We start from the raw sequence: 21,401 nt of genomic DNA, 5'->3' as shown, positions 1-21,401 counted from the left end.
GGCTGTTACAGTCTCACAGTAATTATGGCCTTGCATGTGGACGTGTAACTGGGATTTTTATCAGTATTTTAATGTTTATTCCAATAAAAATGCTGGATTGAAAATTCCCCAAAGCCAGTCCCTGCTTTTGCCAATATGCAATCCAGGAAAGCCTTTCATGGCAGAAAAAGCGACAGCCGGGGCTTACCACTCATCCCACTTGGTCGGTACCCCACAGCTCCCAGGCAAGCAGAACACTTGCTTTTTATGTAGCTGAATTTACCACAGCTGTCAGAGCATCGAAGGCAGCACACAGCAGCAAGCCGTTGCTCAGTTTTGTCACTGTGCAGTATATTTAGTCTGATTGCCACCAGCTCCTTAAAATTCGTTTTCCTAAGCATGTTCTTGCAAATGTTGAGAGCCTGCACATTTACCTTCATTACTCATTTTTTCCTAATTCTTGCCCCTGAGAAACTAAACAAAGTGTGGCAACGAAGAGCAGGCAGTGTCTAGTCTGATAGATTTCTTTATATATAGTCACATCTCAAACACAACAGTGAAACTTGAAAAAAAAACAGTCAAAGTGATGGTCCTTCACACAGAACAATAATCCATCAGTCCTAGAAGGAGTGAGTAAAATTCTTCCACTCAGAAGATCTTGCTGATTTACATTACCCTTCTAGATATGTCAGAGGCATATGTGAGATTTATCTTCACCTCATTTTAGCCACTTTAGCTCCCTATTCACTTAATTTTGTACCTAGTCTAACTTAACTGCTTAAATTCATTCACAGTAAGTGAAGAGAGAGAGTGAAGAGATAATTCTAGAGGTTACTCATGGCTGCTGACTTCACATGGCTAAAGTCAGAGGACATCAACTTTGCTCTCTTCCTTTTTTCCCTGAAATTACAGGGAGATCAGCATTCATTCCCTCATTCCCTTTAGAAAGCACCAACCTCAGTTTATGTCCTGTGGTTTAAGAAGAATTTCTACTCAATCTCCTTATAGTTCACAGGTCTTTACCTTCTGAAACAACTTTATTTTAATAAAGTGAGATTACTGATTATGCATGTATCCCTCTTTCCATGGACACAGCAAGGCAGATCCTTTCCTCCTAATTCTATGTCTCCTTCAGCCGTGTCTTACCCTCAGTTGCAGTCACTCACCCTCCTTCCATCTTTCATCTGCTTCCAGATTGCCATCATTGCCTCTTCTTTGGATGTCTTCTTGAGTTTCTTGCCCTTTCTCTGCTTCTTCTGCCACTTCTGTACACACGCTGATACACACAGAGTAAAATAAACCAAAATATACCTTACCTTTACATTCAATGTCAAGTTCCTAGAGGAATCTGTTCAATCAGCTGCCTGAGCCGCTGCTTAAACCTGAATGAAGCTTCCCATTTTTTACAGCTATTACTAAACAAGGAGGCATTTAATGGTCCCATCATTTGTCTTGGAAGTCATTTGTCACATTCAGCAGCTTCAGTGAAGTTGTTTAAATGATTATCCTACAGCAAAATAGGAGATTTTTTCTTTAAGTTTCGGGGGGGGGGGGTGGGGGGGGGGAAGATCTAGAGGGATTCAAAAAGTGATATTGTGTATATGTTATTTTTTAAGTGGGCATACAAACACAGGATGTTACGTTTGGTATCATACACATTTTGTTCAGCTAAAAATCACAACATCCTGAAATTGCATTTTAATGATTAGCACAAGTAAACATCAGTCATCAAAGATGACAGTAACTTATAGACGCTGATGGATTAAAAACTTCATTGCTAAAGCAATTTCACAGAAAAATCTGTATTTTCTGTAAAATCTCCTGTTTGCTTAAAGCTCAAACCTGAGGTCTAGAAAAAGAAAGCAAGTCTACTGTTCATTCCACAAGTCATATCTAGCACTAAGTTAGATGCCCCGGTATACCCTGGCTGGCTGCTGTCCCTTCAGAAAAGGATGGATTTTCTGTGGATTCCATGTCCCCTCCGCCAGTCCCAGTCAGACATCTCAGACATGTTGGATCTCTGGGGTAACACAAATTCCTCTGATGAGACATCTGGTTCATGCCTTTTCAGATATACATCTTTTTTTCTTTTCTATGTGCAACTTGCATTTTATGACACAGATTGACCTCAGCTTTCTACTTGACATGAAGCACCTCCATTTTTCCCCTATACCCGGTACCTATGGTGAATGGACCATAGAGCACCATAGGGACCAATTCTGCTCATGGTGCAGATGTGGGATTGTATCGGTGTCTACTTACAAAAGTGCTTGCACAAGGTGATCAAGTGTGAGATTTATACTCAGAAATGGTGACTAGGTGGAAGTAAAAGGACTGTATAAAAAGACTGAACTTAGACAACAAGGTTCTCGATGTTCCTAGGAAGCTGCCTTCCTCCAGAAAATCTGGGGGTACTGGGAGGGTACCAGTTGTCCCAGCAAAGAACGTATGTCTGATTTGTGCATCATACAGTCATCCTTCCACAAATATTACCAAATTATGTTTGCCCTCTGCTCTGTGCTGTCCATCGATCCAAACAGTTAAGCTCTTCCATTTTTTCCCCTCAGCTTCCTTACTAGATGTTTTTTATTTTAACTGCTGGCTGGTGAATTATTTCATAAAAGATGTTGTTACTGCTTCTGTGTTATGCCACTGTAGAGGTGTCATGAGAAGCCATTGTAGAAAGACAAGTGCAGACAGCCAAAGACCTCAGGAAACCAGCGAGGGAGTCCTGGTCACCACAACAGATGCTAGTATTGGCACACAAGGAACTTCATAGTTCCTTATGTTTTAAAAATGTAAAAGCAAAGGAAAGAATTTTAAGGAGTGATTTGCAGAAGAGCAGTGGGGTCAGTAGGAAGGTGTTATTGGTAAGTCATTTTTCCCCAGACAGGAGGCATGGAATAGGAGAAAGCACAGATGATCATTTGGAAGTTGGTCGATGTTCTGGCATTGTGGGCAGGGTATAGGCTTTAGTGATTTTGGACTCATAGTGAAGACAGACGATTCAAACTTGATGTTACAGCAGACTGGGGAGCACCAAGAGATGAAGAGAGAGAAGCTGCATGCTCACTGCTACAGGACCTCCATGTATATACATATATACATATATACATATGCCCATGGCATATACAACTGTTGGTACCAAACGTATTGTCCAGGAGAGCTATGTGGGCCTCATTTTGCACATATCCTGTCCCAAGTCACGTAGCTACACTGACTGAAGACTGCAGTGAGGACAAAGCTTACTGAACAGACAAGGCAGGCAGTTTCCTGGAGAACTGTCTTGAAAGGATAAACAGATTTCATGAAAAAATCCACTGCTGACGTGTTTCCATACAGGTTAGCATAGTTACAAACTGTATTGGCAGCCCTACTGTAGGCTGCATGTTGTGATAAGTATTCTCTTGGACATATCTACATGCACTAGCTCTCACACAAGGTTGGTGCTCACTGTGAGACAATTTACTGTCAGATAAACATAGCAGTAACCTATAGAAACACTGAGTGAAATCGGAGTGAATCCAGCACTGTGGTGGGTAAGGTGGGGAGCCACAAGCTCATGCAGCTCCCAAGAGCCAGCAGTCCCTGCCAGCTTTCATACCACAGTGATTTACGTAGAAGTTTGAAGTTTTCTAGAAGTATTTTTCCCCAATATTTAATCATAAAATAGCCCTGAGGTTTCAAAAGCATTCAAAATTCTTGGAAAAGGCACTTGTCCTCTTTGGATATTTTCATTTAGAGTAGCTATATACTTACCTATCAGGCTTTTTAATCTCTTAAATCTCCCTCAAGGGCATTTTTGTGAGAGTTGTATATAATTGGTACTTCTTAATGCTACTAATAAGCTTACTTTAACATTAAACACCTGGATATTCTTTAGCTCATGGTATGACAGCTAACTATAATGTCTAATTACTTCTGTTCTCATCAGTTTATACCAATAAATAATAAAAATGACTTTGAACTAGAAATTATTCCATTTTTGAGCTAGGAGTGATTCATGTTTGACCCAGAATGTCCCTTACCAGCCTTACTTTTCAGCATGCAGTCCTGTAAGTTGAGAGAACAATGTCTTAAAATACTGAATCACAAATATTAGACCTTCCTCTGAAGTTACAAGTCTGGCATGAAATTTGCATTTGACTGGCAAAGTAGGGAGGGGAGTGCTCCACACTTTCCTGGAGCTGGTGTTTCAAATCCCCTGGTGGAAATCCCTGGTGTGTGCCAAAAAAGACCACTGAAAAAAACATCGAAAAATGGTTTTGGTGTTGGCTGGAGAGAAAGCAAGCAGCAGAAGCGTTTGGTTGGGCTTTTCTTAGGAGAAAAGAGTTAATAGGAGAATATCCCAAAGTACCAGTATAGAAAAAGTTAGTAGCTGCTTTTCAGGGATGTACCAGATAAGGTTTGTGGACTGAACATGAGTGTTTAAAGTTTGTTTGCGAAACACAACCTATTACAACCAGAAATTCCTTTTTAGAGTTAAGGGCATAACTACGATTTTTAAAAAAACACTTTCTTCACAACACAGACCATAGAATTACATTCATTTCTTTGCTGCATCAAGACAACAAATTCTGAGACAAAGCTATAAACTTGTTTTGGGAAAGGCAACCAATCTTCCAGTGGGAAAACGTGGCACATCCATTAATGTTCTGGCAGCTCATATGCTCAGAGGTCTTACACTTCTCTGTCAACAAGTAGGCATACAAATTCTACTAAAAAGAGCCATAAGTTTTAACAAGCAATATTTTGAAGGGAAATTGGAGAAGCTAAAATAGGCTTTGCGGAAAAAAAATGCAGCAAGTATGAACATCAGAGAAATGCTGCAAATTTGCTGGATGTAGAATAATGGAAGAATCTGTTGGTCTGTGAAGTAATGAGGCATTTCAGGGAATACTTTTGAGAGGGAAGATGATTTTCTATCAGAAATGTATTCCCACTGGGTCTACTCCTCCTCTTCTGTATATTCCTCAGAGGGATCGTACATTGCCAAGAACTCTGAAGGAGCCAAAGTATTCAAGAGAGATTTAAAGTGCCCACATTAGCCACTAAATGTAGGTATCATCAGTCTTAAATGAAGGCATATGGTGCTTTCAAAGTGATTCAAAGAATAATAACATCTGCAGAGAAAAGAAAAGCCTCTACAAGGGTGTATGGGAAAGTAATGTTGGGTACTTGGCAGTGGTTGGCACACTCCTGTCTGAGTGACCACCCTTTGCACTTCAGCCCTTTCCCCACGTGGTGCTGCCTATTTGGGATCTCTTTTGAAGACAGACCTGACTGAGCAGGCAGGCTGTCCTGATGTTGAGCCTAACTTTGCCTTTTGCAAGAAATGTCCTAAAGACATGAGCTTTCTCACTGGATTTGAGGGAACAAGAATTAATTCCCCCTTCTGAGAAAGACAGATAGTCTAGAAATGGTTATGTTAGAATGGAGATCACTAAACAGATGTCTGATTAAAATCTCTAAGATGTTGAGCAACAGAAAAACAGAAAAATCATTACTTCCATTCTTGTCTGAAGCTGTTGAAAGACAGCTTATTCAAACCCATTTAAAAGAATTTATTTAACCAAAACTTTGGAACTCCTTGCAATACTGAGGAAAAAATCAGCAATAAATTAAAAATAATTGTGCATTTACAGAGATAATACAGTATCAGAGTTTTGGTGGTTAAGTAATTTTCGAAGACAAACTAAAGCTGTGAATATTACTTCACATTCACATATGGAAACTTCATTTCCTCCATGTGAGGATGTGGCACGCAGTCCTCGTAGAAATATGGGGGGTGTGAATTGTACTGTATGGATCTGTATGAATACCTTTCATTCTGCATCAGGAAAACAATGCCTACATTTCCATTTCACTTCAGGCATTGTGACATTTTTTCTTATCCAGGGACATTTAACAGCTCCTGGACATGGAAAGCAATCGTAAAGTTTCTCTGGAAATGTCCCAGAAAACAGCAGACACACCTTTGGTTAGTTCACCCAGAAGCTTCATTCGTTTTCTCCATCCATCTCAGCTCCATGTCAAGAAAGATCCGATTCTGACAATGCTTTCAAGGAGCTTTTGACAGTTGTTTGGTTCAAAATCTGGCTGCATTGTCAAGATGTTTCTTTCAGCCCTCACTGGTTCCTGTTTCATAATCATAGCACAAATCAGTCTTTAAAGACATACAAATCTGCAAACAGAAACCAAATCTCCCTGCAGCTTTCATCCCAAGGAAAGCCTCAGCTCCAATAGCATGAGCCCTTAGATTGCTAATTTTGTTAATCAGTAGCTAATGGCTTCGGGTCTGAGCCAAAATAATTTATGTCTGCAGAGACTAGCCCCACAATGACAACAGTGGTGTTTGGAGCAGCAGAGCTACAATATTGCCAATGCCTGAAAAAATGTGAGAGAACAGAGCAGACAGAACCTGTGAATCCACAAAAGACTGAATTTATAGTGAATACACAAATTTAGTCCAGCATAAGTTATGACTTCTACCGCACATGCGGTTTCTTCATTCCGTTCTTTCATTAACATTTATAACAACTACGAATGTTATGACTTGTAAAAATTGTTGATTATTTTGATTTATGTATTTTTATAGATCTGATACAATGACAGAAGCATTTCTATTTATAGTATGAATCTCAGTATCTGAAAAACTGTGAGCAATGTAGAGTTCTAAGTAAACACAGCTTGTAGTTCTTTAAATGATAATACATCTTCAGGCTTAATAAAATATGAAGTAAGTAAGGAATACATTAATGTTACTATTATGAGTGAGAAAAGAAAGCACGAATTATAAACCATGCTGCAGTTCTTTGAGCTCTGCTTTTAGCAGCTAAGTTCAAAGAGCAGAACTTGAAAACCCATCTGGTCCTGAAGATATGTCATGACTATGTGCTACATTTTTGGCAGTAAATGACTTTAAGAGCTTAAATTTCCTCAAGTAGTTATGTGCACAGTAACCCAGTAGCTAGAACAGCAAACTTTTCCCACAGTTCAGGGCTGTGAATCACACAGGACAGAAAGACCTCTGAAAGTTAAAGGTCATGATCTTACATCCTCATTGTCCATCTAGCTCCGGATATTTATTCTAATTGAAATGACAAGATTTTTGTGTTTAATTTTGAAATAGGACCTCTGCCACTCTCAAAGTGTCATTGACGTCAGTAGAGTTTCTGATGCTGATTTTATCAGGGGTGGAAGTGAACCAAGAACTCCAGACTCAAAGCTCATCAAAGCCAAAGGAAAAACTCCTGTTGACTTATTCAAGCTTTGGGCCTGGTCCTTATCCATTGACCTTCACCGATTCCTGAACATGGGTTATGGGCTAACTGTGTCTGGCAGTTTTGGACAAGTTTACTTTACTTTTGTGCAGAGTCTACAGTTAGTACTTTGGAATTAGATGGTTCTTTTGGCTTTGGATTTATGTTCAATGTAGTTAAAGTCTCTTTGTTTGGTCCATAATGTAACAACTTCTATTTGAGTAAAATTGAGTGAAAATGTTCAACCTTATAGCAGAGGCACCTACAAATCAGCATTCAAAAATCTCCTTAAAAAAAATAGTGATGCAATGCACCACTCAGCAAACCAAACTTCAGTTAGATAACAGGAGGTTCATGATTGAAATTGTGATCCTCATTGCCACAGAGAAGCAGAAAAGCAGGTTTACAGAAAGGACACACAGGTGTTTCATTTACTGGGCTAATCTCACCTATAATTGTACTCTGAGGCCCCAGGGCCTCATTCTTCTTGTTGACTGATAAAATAGATGAGGAAAGTTTTAAGACAACTTCAACTTCCAGATGTGAAATGGAAAGCTTTTAACAGTGTCTGTGAATGTCAGACTGTGAATGACAATGAGGGGAAGGATACACTGGATATGCAGAATGGGATGAAAAACAGCCATGTTTTGCAGAAATTAACTCCTAGCTAAATTGAAAAAGGTTACATTTCTATATCTGGGAAACGACCTTAGAAAATTGTTATCAAAATGCAGTGTGTGAGTCCATTTCCCACGATAAGCATTTTAATGGAAGATACTATTAGAGGACTCTGATGCTACTTGTTCTCATTGTGGCTTCATAGGATCTATCTGCACCCAGTGTTTACCCACGATGACTTCAGCCAGGTCTTTCCCTGTATACTGTCTCCTACTACTGCATTAGGAACCCTGCCTGATAGCCAGGTGCCAGCAGCAGCACGCGCGTGTTCAAGTCCTTGGTTTGAAGTAGGTTGCAGGCGGACTTGCTCTCACCTGACCGGAGAGCTGCTAACTGTTCTGCAGGGGTGGTATCTGATACATGACTGTATGCTTCTATGTGCAATGTATGTTTATATCTGAGTCCTTTAGTACATCAACACACTCTTGCACTTGTCGTTCCTGAGGGGGAAAACTGGGATTAGGTGCATAACACTAGGAGAGGTCCACAGCAATAAGAAGCAGATAACAGCACAGGCTGGCCCCGGAGTTTACCATCGGAGTCCAGCCCTTCTCCAGGACATTTCACTCCTGCCTGGCCTAGCCCTAGTGGGGCTCTGAGACATCCTGTATGCACCATGTGCCATTATACAGATAAAAACCACAATACAGGACTAGGGAAGGCACTCTGGCCAGCAGTGCCTAGGACTGGGCCACTGCCTCTGCCCTTGCTCAATTTTGCCTCCTGACTCAATGCTAGTTCATGGGTTTCCCTATATTTAATATAGTAGTGCTTTATATTGCCAACACATTTTGCAGTGAAGGGTTCTGAAGATCAATCCTTAGATAACATTTTCTCACTTAAACTATACCCTGATTCAGCACAGTACCTAAACAAACACCTAAAGTTAATTGCTTGAATGCTCCCATTTCTTTCAGCACAAAGTCAAAAGATTTAAAGCATACGCTTCAGTGCTTTGCAGTTAAGTGCAAATGAATTTCACAAGTGCTGTTTCTCTGCTGGTGGCCATCAGACCTACTGCCTTTTACATTGAGCAGGGGTTTTTTTCATAAAATGGAAACAGGGGGAAAATATACTCCTATAATAATATAATGAGAGAAAATGTATGATAAGAAACATTCAAATTTTGTACAAATACACGTACTCGGAGCACTTTTGCACAAAGCATCAAAAACCAGTTTGGGACTACTTCCTACTTTTGAATTTGTGTCTTACAAAGAACCACATTTTTATTTGAGAAGTAAGCAGTATGAAGCTTGTTTGATTAAGACAAGGAAGGTTTCTGGGGGGTTTATATTCCCACAAATCTGCTGCTTTGGGTTTGTTTTTTGTTTGATGCCTTTGCCATGCCTGAGCTCTCAGGGTTGTTTTTCTCTCTGGGGCTCCAGGGAGGTTTCAGTATGAAACCCAACACGAATCACATCACTTGCAGAAACATAAAATATCCTATGGTCTGTCTGCTCCCAACCTGTCTATTCTCAGTGAACATACACAAAACACCCATACAACTTATCAGGGAAACGAAATCAAAAGCGTAAGCATCCCTTTACACACAGAAAATTAAGCAATGTGCTTCACAGCAGTGATTGGCATGGCTGAGAGGGAAATAGGAATCTGTTGTAAGACAGCATTGTTCACAAGAGCTTGATCTGGGCCTACTGCTCTTCCATTATATGAACTCTCTGTGTTACTTCCCTTAGTGAAACAGTGAGCAGAACCTGGCTTCTACAGACAAAGGCAAAGACTTCGAGGATTTGAGGATTTCAGTTTTGATGTGGATCTCTCCCTTGACTCAGTGTATTTTGGATCGACCACTCAGCAATGATTATCTAAAACACAACAGACACAAAGAATTAATCATGTTATGTACTCATGGGATTGGACCTGTTTAGCTAGTTTGCATTCAGATTACACACAGAAATAATCATCTTTGAAAGAAATGAAACATTTAATTATGCAATCTAATATACACATACAAGTTTACCCTCAAATTTCAGACTGACTCGGAATTAAATTACAAGAGGATGAATACTGTCAACCTGTGCCTGAAAGAGGAAAAAAATCTACATTTGAAATAGGCAAATACCACCTAGGTTCACAGGTCATACTGAAGATCACTCCTAGAAAATTGCTTCATACCAGCCTACTCCAAACCTGAACAGCCCCTACTGCTAGGAGCAAAATGGAAACCTAATGAACTTGCCATGGCAATATCCCGATTTCCAGTGACCCTGGCAACAAATTTTCACATCAAAATGTTTTCTCCTTGTCTGAATTCTCAATAATGCTGAGAAATCAACCAAGATGTGAAAACTGGGATATTTCAAGACCCCTTTCTTCACCCAGCCCCAGTCACTTGAACATTCATAACCCATCCTTCATGAAAACTTGATGTTGCTGTGAGAAGAATGGCCTAAATGCAAAAGCACTGCTATTTCTCTCAGGAAGCATTGGGGATAGCGAACATGTGTGGAGCACACCATTCATCTAAATGTTGCTAAAAGCTAGAAAAAACAGAACACCATTTTAATGGTAGATTTTGAAGGTAAAAGGCAAAATCACAAGTATCTGGAATTCATGTGCCTGGAACTGATTGATTTTCTCTGCTAAAAGGGACTGCTTACCATGTCTGACGTGCACAGAGACTCCAGAGCATGCCATTCTTGTCCATCTGATGACTAATTAGCCTTCAATAGATCATACACAATTGAAAAAGCCTTGACAGCTATAAAAACTAGTCAGCCTATTTATTGTGGTCTGCCTGAAGGTCACAGATGGATCCATCTAAGCCTTCCAACATAGCTTCCAACAAAGTCAAGGTACTACACTAAGATTGAACAGCAGAGTCTGGATAATATGGCTAGTAAATGTGATTTTTGCCATTAGTACTTACAGGCTTTATATTGGCCTGAAATTGCATAATCTGAGGCACTGCCTTGGATGGAGCTGATTTTAGCTATGTAATTGTGACAGCAATTGTATAACATCTGGTACCTGTTGCCTAAACTTGTCTTGGTTGAGTTGTAGTTTATAGTTCAACAAGTAGCTGTGCCGTGTGGTTCAAAGTGGCTATGAACTGCCTGGAATGAAATTGGTGTGGAAGATGGCAGATGCAGGATGATACTGGAGGCCACAGATATTAAAACAAATCATGCTGATAGAGTCAGCAGTCCCTACAGGAGCGCAAACTTGCATTGCTCTGGTAAAACCAGTTCTAGTGGTAACAAAGAGAATAGAAAACTGAGTAACTGTGAACCAGTGAACAGAGCACAGAAACAAGTTTTGCTATAAAAAACAAACAAAATAAGCCCAAGCGGACCTCAAGACACTGGAGTGAGAAAACTTTCCACTACATTTCTCCTGGCAAAGAGGAGGGAGATCAAACACCTTTCCCAGTGAATGCTGCAGGGCACTGGCAGCTCCTCATAACCCCTCCACAGGGGCATACACTGAAACTGTTGGCCTGACACCTGAAGAAGCATTGCAAGGGTGAGCATAACAAATATACTAGGAAAGAGATTTTCTTAGGTAACATTTTAAGCTCTGTTATCAAGAATTTCCAGTATTAATTTCAATTAAATATATGGAATATGAATATATAGCATTGTAACTACCCTAATAACCTGGTTTATTATTATTATACTTTTAAAAATTTCATTAAACCAACAACAAACTCTTGTTTTCACATATAGTTTTCTCCGTTTTTCCCATAAAAAGGATTTGAGTGTAAGGGTAAAGTCCTCCTAAATGCTCCCCTCCTAGCCACCCAGCTGCTTCCCCAGCTGACCTCCCATCCAGATCAATTATACGGTACCTCTTAAGAATAGTTACTCTGTTATTAGATCAGATCAATTTTGTGTTGTCTCAGGCTCTCAAACGTCACTGTACTGCAGAGAATGATTCATTGTGTTGCATAGCACATGTCTCAGGAAAAGCCAAAGGCGCTTGTCTCGGGGCAAGTGGAGCTTTTGACACACTGGAATAAAAGTTAAGAATTAGTCATTATGCACACAGGACCTGAGCGGAATAGGCAATTCAAGAGGCTTTTTCCTGGTGAAGAAAGCAGGAAGAAAGAGAAGAGGAGCAGGAGAATGCAAGTAGATTCCAGAAAAGGGCACAGGAGAATGCGAAATAGAGAAGTAAACTGTGGAGCAGCTTGAAGAATTGCTCTGGATAGCATGTTTTGAGCAGATAGCAGTAAAATTGACTCATGCTTGTGTTATATATTCTCCTACATTCATTATGGGTATGACAAGCATAAGCCTGTCAACAGTTACCAAGCAAACGGAAACTAAATAATATGAATTAATATTAATAAAAATGCAAAAACTCAACCATAAAACTTAGGGGGTTGAGTTATAAAGAGGAAGTACAGAAATGTGCATAATGTATTTTTTTAACACAGTTTATTTTGAAATATTGACAGGCTAATTTTATTCAGAACTGGTTTAACATTTTGTAACAGAGACAACATGCTGCAGCTCCTAGTGTATGTCTGGAGCTATACAAGCATATTGCAAGTAGTAGAAATCCTTCATGTGCCAGGTAGAAAGACATTACAGGTTCTAACAAAGATATGTTTCTGAGAAACAACATTGCAAGCTCCTAAATCAAATGGCAGATCCATTCCCTATGTTCTTTGAACTAACATAAATCAATTTAGGAACAACTGCACATTCTTGGTCATCCAGAAGTTTCACTGATGGTTTCAGAAAATGTGTGTGCAAGGATGGCAGGTCCAAGCCAGTCCCCTTTCACAGTCATGGAAGAGTCATTGAAGGTTAATATGTAGTTTAACTCAGAGGGAGTCATTTTGAATTACACAAAGTTGCAGTGATCCCACGCAGACATGTATATATTAGAAATCTTGCGCATGCGAAGTTCAAAACCTTCAAGAAACTCAGGACCTCCAACTCGTGTTTGGTATAGTCACTTTATAAGTAGAAGCAAGACTAGCAAGTTGCTGGATCGCTGGCATGGTAAGTGACTTGTGCTTAACAGCTCCGTTCCCCTATCCTTGGACAGTACAGGACCTCAGCATGCACACTGCAGCCAGATACCTCCACACAGCCTGTGGTCTCAACTGGGAGCCCGAAGCAGGGGACTGTTAGGAGCCAGGAACTGAAACAAAGCAGGTATTGCAATTCACTGAGCTGCAATATTCTCACTGAAAAATACCATGTCTGTTCATGCTGAATGTCACCTGAGGGACAGATGAGAAATATCTGGTCAGTTTATGTCCAGATACCTGTTCTGCAGAGCTTCACTGTCATATTTCAACAAGTCACTGGCCCTGACTGATTTGAGATAAAGCGCCATTGATTCATTTCTTTTCTCTCTGTTCAACCCAATTTGATCACCTAATTAACCTCACCTATCTGGATATAATATGTTTTGATTCCCATAACATTGTTTGGTAAAATGAATTGTAATTTCCTTGATGATTTATTCTACTCCATTGCATGCAGGTAACATTTCAGAATTGAACTGTGGATTTTCTCTCTTGGGGGGGGGGTGGGGAGCTTTGGGTTTTTAGTTTTGTATTTTTGGTGTGGTTAGTTTTTAAGATATAAATGCTTGGGCTTTTTAAATAGCTGATAAGACAATGAGTAAATCAGCTGTCATGACATTATTATTCTTTTTTCAAAAGCAGAAGAATCCATTCCAGGGCAGTCTATGTTTGACTGTCCTCAGGAGCTGCACAGGAAGCTCCTCATAGTGTAAGTCATTGCGTACACAACTGAGCTGAGCAGCTAGCAAGCCACTGGATGAGTCTCCTAAAGGTAATAAATAAAGCTCCTATCTATAAAAAAACTATGTAGATTAATAATAATAATAGTCAGCAATCAACCCCTATAGCACTATTAAAAGTACCATTAAATATGGCTTAAAATAGGCAGACGAATTGGGTGAACCTCATGAAGCTCCCCTAAAGCAAACTTAGTCATGGCAAATCTTCCAGGCATTCCCCACTGTGTCAGAAAATCTGGCTGTATCTAGAACAAGGACTCAGCACTGTGAATTCATGAAAGACTTAACTCAGAGATGGTCACTGAGCTGATTGCTCTAAATGTAGCCCCTATTAAATTAAAACCCTAAGAGGAGTTAAATATTGTATAACAAATGGTATATATAGGTCAAGAAATACTACCAAGTGCCTAAGAAGCTCACAGCAGAGGATCTCTTAGCACATTATAAAACCCAACAAATACCTTATTCTTTTAAATCTTCAATTAAAATAAAAAAACTCTTACAGTAAAAATTAAATATAAGACCTAAAAATATGGAAAACATCTTTAAAATAATTTAAAATAAGGTAAAATAAAACAAAATCAAATCATTATAATACAGAAACAAAAGCAGAAATTTGGTTTTTATAGATCCTGAAGTCTTGTTCCTTCTCCCTCTCCCAAAAAAGCCAAGATAGACCCACATTCTCACTCAAGATAAGAGCTGGGACTAACACAACATTTCCCCCTCCCCTGATAAAACATCTCAGCTGGGGAAATAGAGGATGGAGACTAAAAGTAAAGAGAGAAATGTCTTCAGCAGCTCAGAGGCCAAGGATAATGGTAATGATAGCCCTGATATTCGTGCATTAAAAAAGATTTACTGAAGGCCAAGGACCCAAGCAACTTTTTTTCTCCCCACAGTCCATTACAGAAGTTAAATTTAAAAAAGCACAGAAAAAAAGAAAGAAAATTGATAGTGCATTTAAAATTAATGACCTGAGGTTAATTGGTACTTCACTGACTCAACTTGCAAGTGGATTAGGATGGAGACTCTGACAGAGTTCACATATAGCACTGGCCCTGCGTACATGCATGCCTCTATGGAATAAAAAGTACATTTGACTTTCTGTGGTGGAAAACATTTCCTTCTTACCTTACTAATGGTTTTCATCTCAAAGGCTTGTTTCAGAGTCTTTTGTATGCAATGGGAATTCAATTGCTGGATTTAGTATTTGAGGGCATATTTTGACGAAAGGTTGAAAGGCAATATTTTAATTAGGGTTTTTTTCCCCAAATCCTTCCCTGCAAAGTCGGGTTTTTGCTCACTGCCTTTGTACCGGCTGAGGTCAGGCTCTGCCACCTTCCCACTCCTTCTGTGCTCTGTTGGTGTTTGGAGAAACAGCTCTGAACTTGTGCTACTTCAGTCCTCTTTATCTTAGTCGTGATGGTCATCTCTGAATTCTGGGATTTATTTCTTCATACCTTCAAAGTCAATGTGAGAAACTGAAAGTTTCAGACATACTCCTTTTTGACCCAAAACAGCACAGTGAAACTGAAGCTATATCATACTACAGCAGATAGTTAGTGCTACAAGAAAGCTCTTTAAGAAAATCTGATGACCTTGTTTGCAAGATTGCAGGAAGCAGGGACCCTCACCTTTTACCCTCTGGTCTCCTTCCTATTTGTCCCTTACAATGGAAATTCATCTTCCAAGCTGGCTGACTGGCTTTAGTTCCCAGCCAGCATTGTGCATTTCTGGATTGGACTAAATGTCCCAGTGTTCAGAAAAACATCCCATTTCCAGACACGTTAGATCTTGCTCAGGTTTCTTCCTCTCCTCCTTCAGTTAAGGGCACAAGATCAAATCATGGGGTGGCATTGGCAATGGCTTGGTTGCTGTTGGTCGCAATGACAATGGCACCTGCCTGATCTCACCTTTCCTCCTGTGCATGCAGAACCATTTGGGACCTTTACATTTCATAGGGAAAATGAAGACTATGGTGCTGCAGTAAACCTTGAGGCATACATTTACAAAGATAGTGGGATGTATACATGTACAATCAAATTGCCATTTCAGTCAAGTTGGGGAGAGTGGCTGGACCAGAAGAGAGAATTATCTGACACAATGCATTGAAAAAACAATCTATCTATCTTTTGTCAGTGAGTTATTGTAGGAAGCAAAATAAAAGTGATATTTCAAAGTAGACCCTTTCCTTTTCAGGTTACCGTGCTCTTAGAAACTGCAATGAGGGTAATGAAATCTTAAGTCTTCTTCCAGAGCAAATTCAGTCTTTTCATTGCAATTTGTAGCATCTATATACTTCCTCTCCGTTACACCTAATTATTTGGACTATCATAATTTTCACAAAATAGGCATTCTAAACAACAGGCAATACTCGTACACCCATTCTGCAAATGATTTTTCACTGATACCCAGGTGGGTATATAATGCACAGTGAAGAGTGACTGCTTATATAAAAACAGTGTTTTCTGTACCTTCTAGAAGAAACTGTACAACATATTCTTCATTTCCATTTATATAGGTTTGAATATGAAATAATGGTTCAAGATGAATACCAAAAAACTAGGATTAGGCTGATTTAATAGAGTGGACAAGAGAAACAAGATGGGTTATTGTTCCCTCTCCATTGCAGGTCAGAGAGAGGCCATTTTCCTCAATTGGCCTCCTCCTCTCCATGTATTAGTATAGATCATGGAAAATCCTGTCAAACATGTAAAATGTTTTCCCTTTCTCCAGTCCCTCTCTGTACTAGTCCTGAGCCTCATCACCCCAAAATCATTAAGTAAATAAAAAGGTTTTCTATTTTGTAGTGAGATTTTTACCACTTCCTCCCCAGTCCTCTGCCTCTCACCAGCCCAGGAGTTTATTGGAGATACTGCCCTTGCAAGGTGATGACACTGTTTGGCCCATGGGCTGGCTGCTCTGCCAGTCTGCACTCTAGACCCTGCTGATAGCCTTGGTCAGCCTTGCTCCAAGGCTGATGTGGAAACACTTCTGTAGCCAGAGCCCAAGTTCCAGCACATGCTGAAGAGCAAATCCCCATTGCCTCCTTGAAACACTTCATTAGAACCAAGATTAGATGAATCAGATATTGGATTAATTTGCTTCTCTGATTCTACTTGCATCTCCTCAACTGTCACTAGGAAAGAGAGGCTGGTGCTTCAGAGTGATGGTCTAATTTAAACTCTGCTAATACAAAAGCCAGGCAGCAGAGACAGGCTGGTGATTTCATTAGGAAGGATGTCCTCCCATGGCACTGTAGCAGAGAGCTTGTGACTGTGAGTGTGGCAGCCCTCAGGCTGCTCCCCTGCTTCAACAGTGTGGGAAAGGAAGTAACCCAAACCAGAAGATGCCTTTCTCTTGGCAGACAGGTCTCCAGCCCCTGCGTCCTTGTCACCCAGCCTGCTTTTTTGTCCAGTGCCCTGCAATTTCCCCCTGGCAGGCTGCCCCTGCCATTTCCAGCTCTCTCCTTGGAAGCCCACCACAGCCACAATGGGTGGCACAATCCAGAAGGTTAGGAAGATCCCGCAGAGGCACAGCCCACCACTTTGGCAGTTGCAGGGCTGGATTCTGCTTTCCACTTCAGCGGCTGGTGTCTCCACCCTGACTGACAGCGGTGCTAAACCTGACTGTCTCAGCAGATGGTGCTTGCACCAGGCAGCACAGGCTCAGACACGAGTCTCTGTTTACTTGTGCAGTAAATGGGGATCTCTCCCCATTTATTGCTCTAGCAAGCAACTTGTCACACTTACACCAGGCTCCTGAGTTGCTCCATAAAGGGGGCAGGATGGGAGGATGAGACCTTGCACTCTCTCTGCAGTGATTATTTACAAGCCAACAGAGATTGGCCAAACATGCACACATCCCCCACCTATGTTATTCTTTTAGATTCAAGCCCTGTTGAAGCATCAGAAGCCATTTATTCTGTATTTTTTTACTCAAAGTCCATCAGGGTGATGATGTGGTCCATGACTGGAGCACCCAAGTGCTGTTGCAATACTCACATAAGTTGTAAATTATGCCAATGATGAGGGTTCCCCCCACAAGCTGCTACTGATGACTAATATGGTTGTTTTGTTTATGCAGTGCGCTGTAGAATACAAAGAAAATGCTAAAAATTAACAAGTCAGCTTTATATAAAAGCAGCTAATGGTTTAATCTCAGTTTTATTCCACACTGTACAAGCAAGGTGAACACATTAATAAAACTTTTAAAGAAGCCCAATCTTACAAAGTTTTTTAATTTACTTTTCCTAAAACAGTAATCTTTGTTAGCAGATCAAATGTGAACAATAGCCCACTTTCAGGAAAGCATGCAAAGGTACAGTGTAGAAGAGTTCAGCCTGAAAATCCTTTACTGACCTCACAAATAGCGAGAGCAGAAAGACTCATCATGATGTGCCGGATAATCCCAGGGAAGATTGCACTTGTATTTTTCAGGCTGTGATCCAGGCACATACTGACCTCCTGAAAATTTTACTTAACTTCAAGATTTTTCTCTCATTCCTAAGAGCAGGCTTCAAAACTTCCCACACGCACGTCACTCAGTCCCATTCCCAGCCTTAGTGACCATTCATTAGAGGCTAATAAATGTGTTTCGATTATTCATACACTTCTTTCAATTGCAGAAAACTGAAATTTAATACAGAAATGGGTCTGAACCTAAAGATATGAGATAAAAGCACACAAGTTCATGGGAACTAATCACCCAGAATCTTGAAAGAGCCTACCAGATTCAAGTCTGAGCACTCACCCAGGCAACTGAAGCTAATCAAACAATCTAGTGCCTGCAAAAAAATCAAATCTCTAGAGATATTATCCGATCCTTTCCCATTATTGAATAGATAGAATTTAAAAAACATGGATAGGCATTGGGAAGAAATCTTCCCTGATCTCTTTACCTGAATCTTTTATTTGGAACATTCTCAGATTTGGGCTTTAAAAAAAAAACAAACCCAAAAGTTTTTTGTAAAGAAAATAAATGCTTGAGAATTTTGTGTTCTATTTTTTTTTTGTGAGCAAACAAGATCTGAAGTCTCATGTATATCATTCTTGTCCCTCCTGGTCTAGCTCCTTTGCGTATTGATTCTGGCAGTTAGGTCATAACTCAGTGCCTTAAGAAAAATAACTTGTGCTTCAAGGAAAAGAAAATCCCTGGAGTTTCCCAGGCTTTTTTCCACAATGTGAGAAGTTCTGCTGGCAGAACAGCAAATTTTTGGTTCATAAAGACAGCAGATACCTACAACCAGCCTGAGGTGTCCCACATGGAGCCTCGTGCCTCAGTAGCAGCCTTGGCCTCTCTTCCAGCAACAGTTTTGCCAGCAGCACTGCTGTGGGCTCCTCTAGGTAGACTTCCCCAAGTCACCCTCCTCCAGAAATGGTCCCTCTGTGAATCCAGGTGTCTGGATGTGTAGGGAGGAAAATACGGGCTCCAGCTACGCAAGAATGGGAAGGGAGAAGAACTGACACAGTGAAGACCTCTTACGTAGAAAGAGAGGTCTTTACCTAGACCTTTACCCTTTACCTAGATATCCTGTTGAATATCACAATAAAGATGAGATCTAAGGTGAGTGTGTTGCCTCCTTACAGCTTGTGTCCCTTTGGAAGTCTGCCTCTCCCAACAAAGCATCTCAGTCTGTACCCACATGGTATCTCCAGGGTACTTATCTTCTGAGTAGCTAACTGCTCCCATGATTCACACAGAGGGCATGAGCTTTTAATAATGGTGTACAGAAGGACAGCCATCAGGATGCATGTGTGTATGGTATTTTTAATATCCTTTCATACTTTTATTCAAAAATAAAGATAAATCTCCCTTTAATTTTGTCCACAGTCTTCCCTATCTAATCTGTCTGGTTATTACTTCTGGCAGTAGCAAATTAATCTAATGCATAGGTACCTCTTAGAAGACTCCCATCCATAGCTCAACACCATGTTTTCTGGGCCATAGCAGGGTCCCCTGCTACACAGGCAACAGCACTACAAAACAAAAAGCTTGGTGCTGTTTGAAACGTAGCACCGGAAGAAAGAATATGTGTGAGATTACTGGCTTCTGTCCTAATGCAAATGAAACAGCACCTAAAAAGCCTGAGACACAGGGAAGGGAGTTTCCTAATGTGTTGTTTTCTCCACAGAGAGTTCATGTTTCAGGTTCTCCGGGGTTAAGTCACTGATGGCCATTAAAATGTCACAGCTCGTGACTACAGAACCACGGCCTGATAGCACTTTATAAAACATGGTAGATCACATCATTTCTTTTATAGCTAGGGGAATAAAGTATAGGAAAATAAAACAAACACCAGGCACTGAGACAGAGCAGAACCTAAATCAAAGCTCAAGACAGGTCCATGACCTGGCTGTTGAGGTATGCAGCATCTCTAAAGTGTTATCAAATGTGCCACACATGCAGAGCTCCTTCCCCCAGAACAGCAGCCAGGGCAGCCACAAACAGCAAGAGCCTTCTTTGTGCATCCAGGCAAGAACACACATGCATTGCCCTGCTTCTTACTGCAGAGATTCTGAGCAATAGAAAGCACCAGTAAACATCTCACTGAAAATAAATGTATGTTAGCTTAAAGGCTCAGTAAACTCAGAGAAGGAAGTACCTGCGGAACAGCAGAGACACCGGCAAAACTTGCTGGCTTTCTGAACACATGGGGGAAGGAAGGGCTAACGGCATTCCAGCTATGAGGCATTACTATTCACAGCAACAATTTTGTCTAGTTGAAATATAGCACATTATAAACCATCCATGAATCCTCAGCTGGTTGGAGCATTTGGCTGCTTAAATATTCTCACTGCTCTGGAGGAGACAGATGTTGGCAGCTCAGGGCCAGGAAGCCGCCCCTGGTCAAACTCATTTACATCAATGATATTCTCCTACACTTTAAGAAATAAACAATTCTGAAAACTCAGAGGTGCTTGTGCTGTGCTAATCACTGCATCAGGTGATGAAAATTCCCGTGTCTATTGAGGTTTCAGGTTCCAAGAGAACAGTGAGCTGTCCCAGAGTGAGCTGCATGTTCACCATGCTGACATACCACTGCCTCTCAGCTTGATTATGCCCATCCTCCAACCCACAAGTTATTAACATAAGTGACGGTGGAGAAACCAATAATGTGTTGCTGCTTGTTGAATTTTGCCATTCTATTTTGTGGTCCCCAGTGTTGAATTACATTGCACACAAAGCTCTGTGTGTGTGTGTATATATTTATGCTTTAAAATATGGATGAATTTCAAAAGGAACAGTTTTATGGTGCATATTCTACACGGCATCCCGACAACTATCAGAGAGCAGCCACAGGATAATTTCTTTCCTTTACGAGGATCCTTTTTATTTTAAGGCTGAGGTGACAATTCTGTTTTATTCTTTACCAAAATAGAATTAATGGGTAGACTTATTTATGAATAGTAGTACTTATGAATAGAAATTACTAGAGATATAGAGCACGAAATGCATACAAGTATGAACCTTCGGTTTTATTGTAAAAAAGATCTTCAGAAATACCTGCAGTCATTTTGCACATCTGATCATCCATTAATTTTGTGCTTAGTGAAAAGAGGCACTTCCCTGCATCTCTTCTAGACCTTCACCTTGCTCATATATTTTGTATTTCAAAGATCAACACGTTTAGACAGTTGTTTGCCAGTTTTAAATCTGATAAGATTGAAATCTATGCATGATGATCTACAAATTTAACACACAGATCTATACATCTCTGTTCTGAAA

Source organism: Strigops habroptila, chromosome 1 (assembly GCF_004027225.2).
Source record: "Strigops habroptila isolate Jane chromosome 1, bStrHab1.2.pri, whole genome shotgun sequence".
Lineage (NCBI taxonomy): Eukaryota > Metazoa > Chordata > Aves > Psittaciformes > Psittacidae > Strigops > Strigops habroptila.
Note: the sequence above shows the minus strand (reverse complement) of the source record.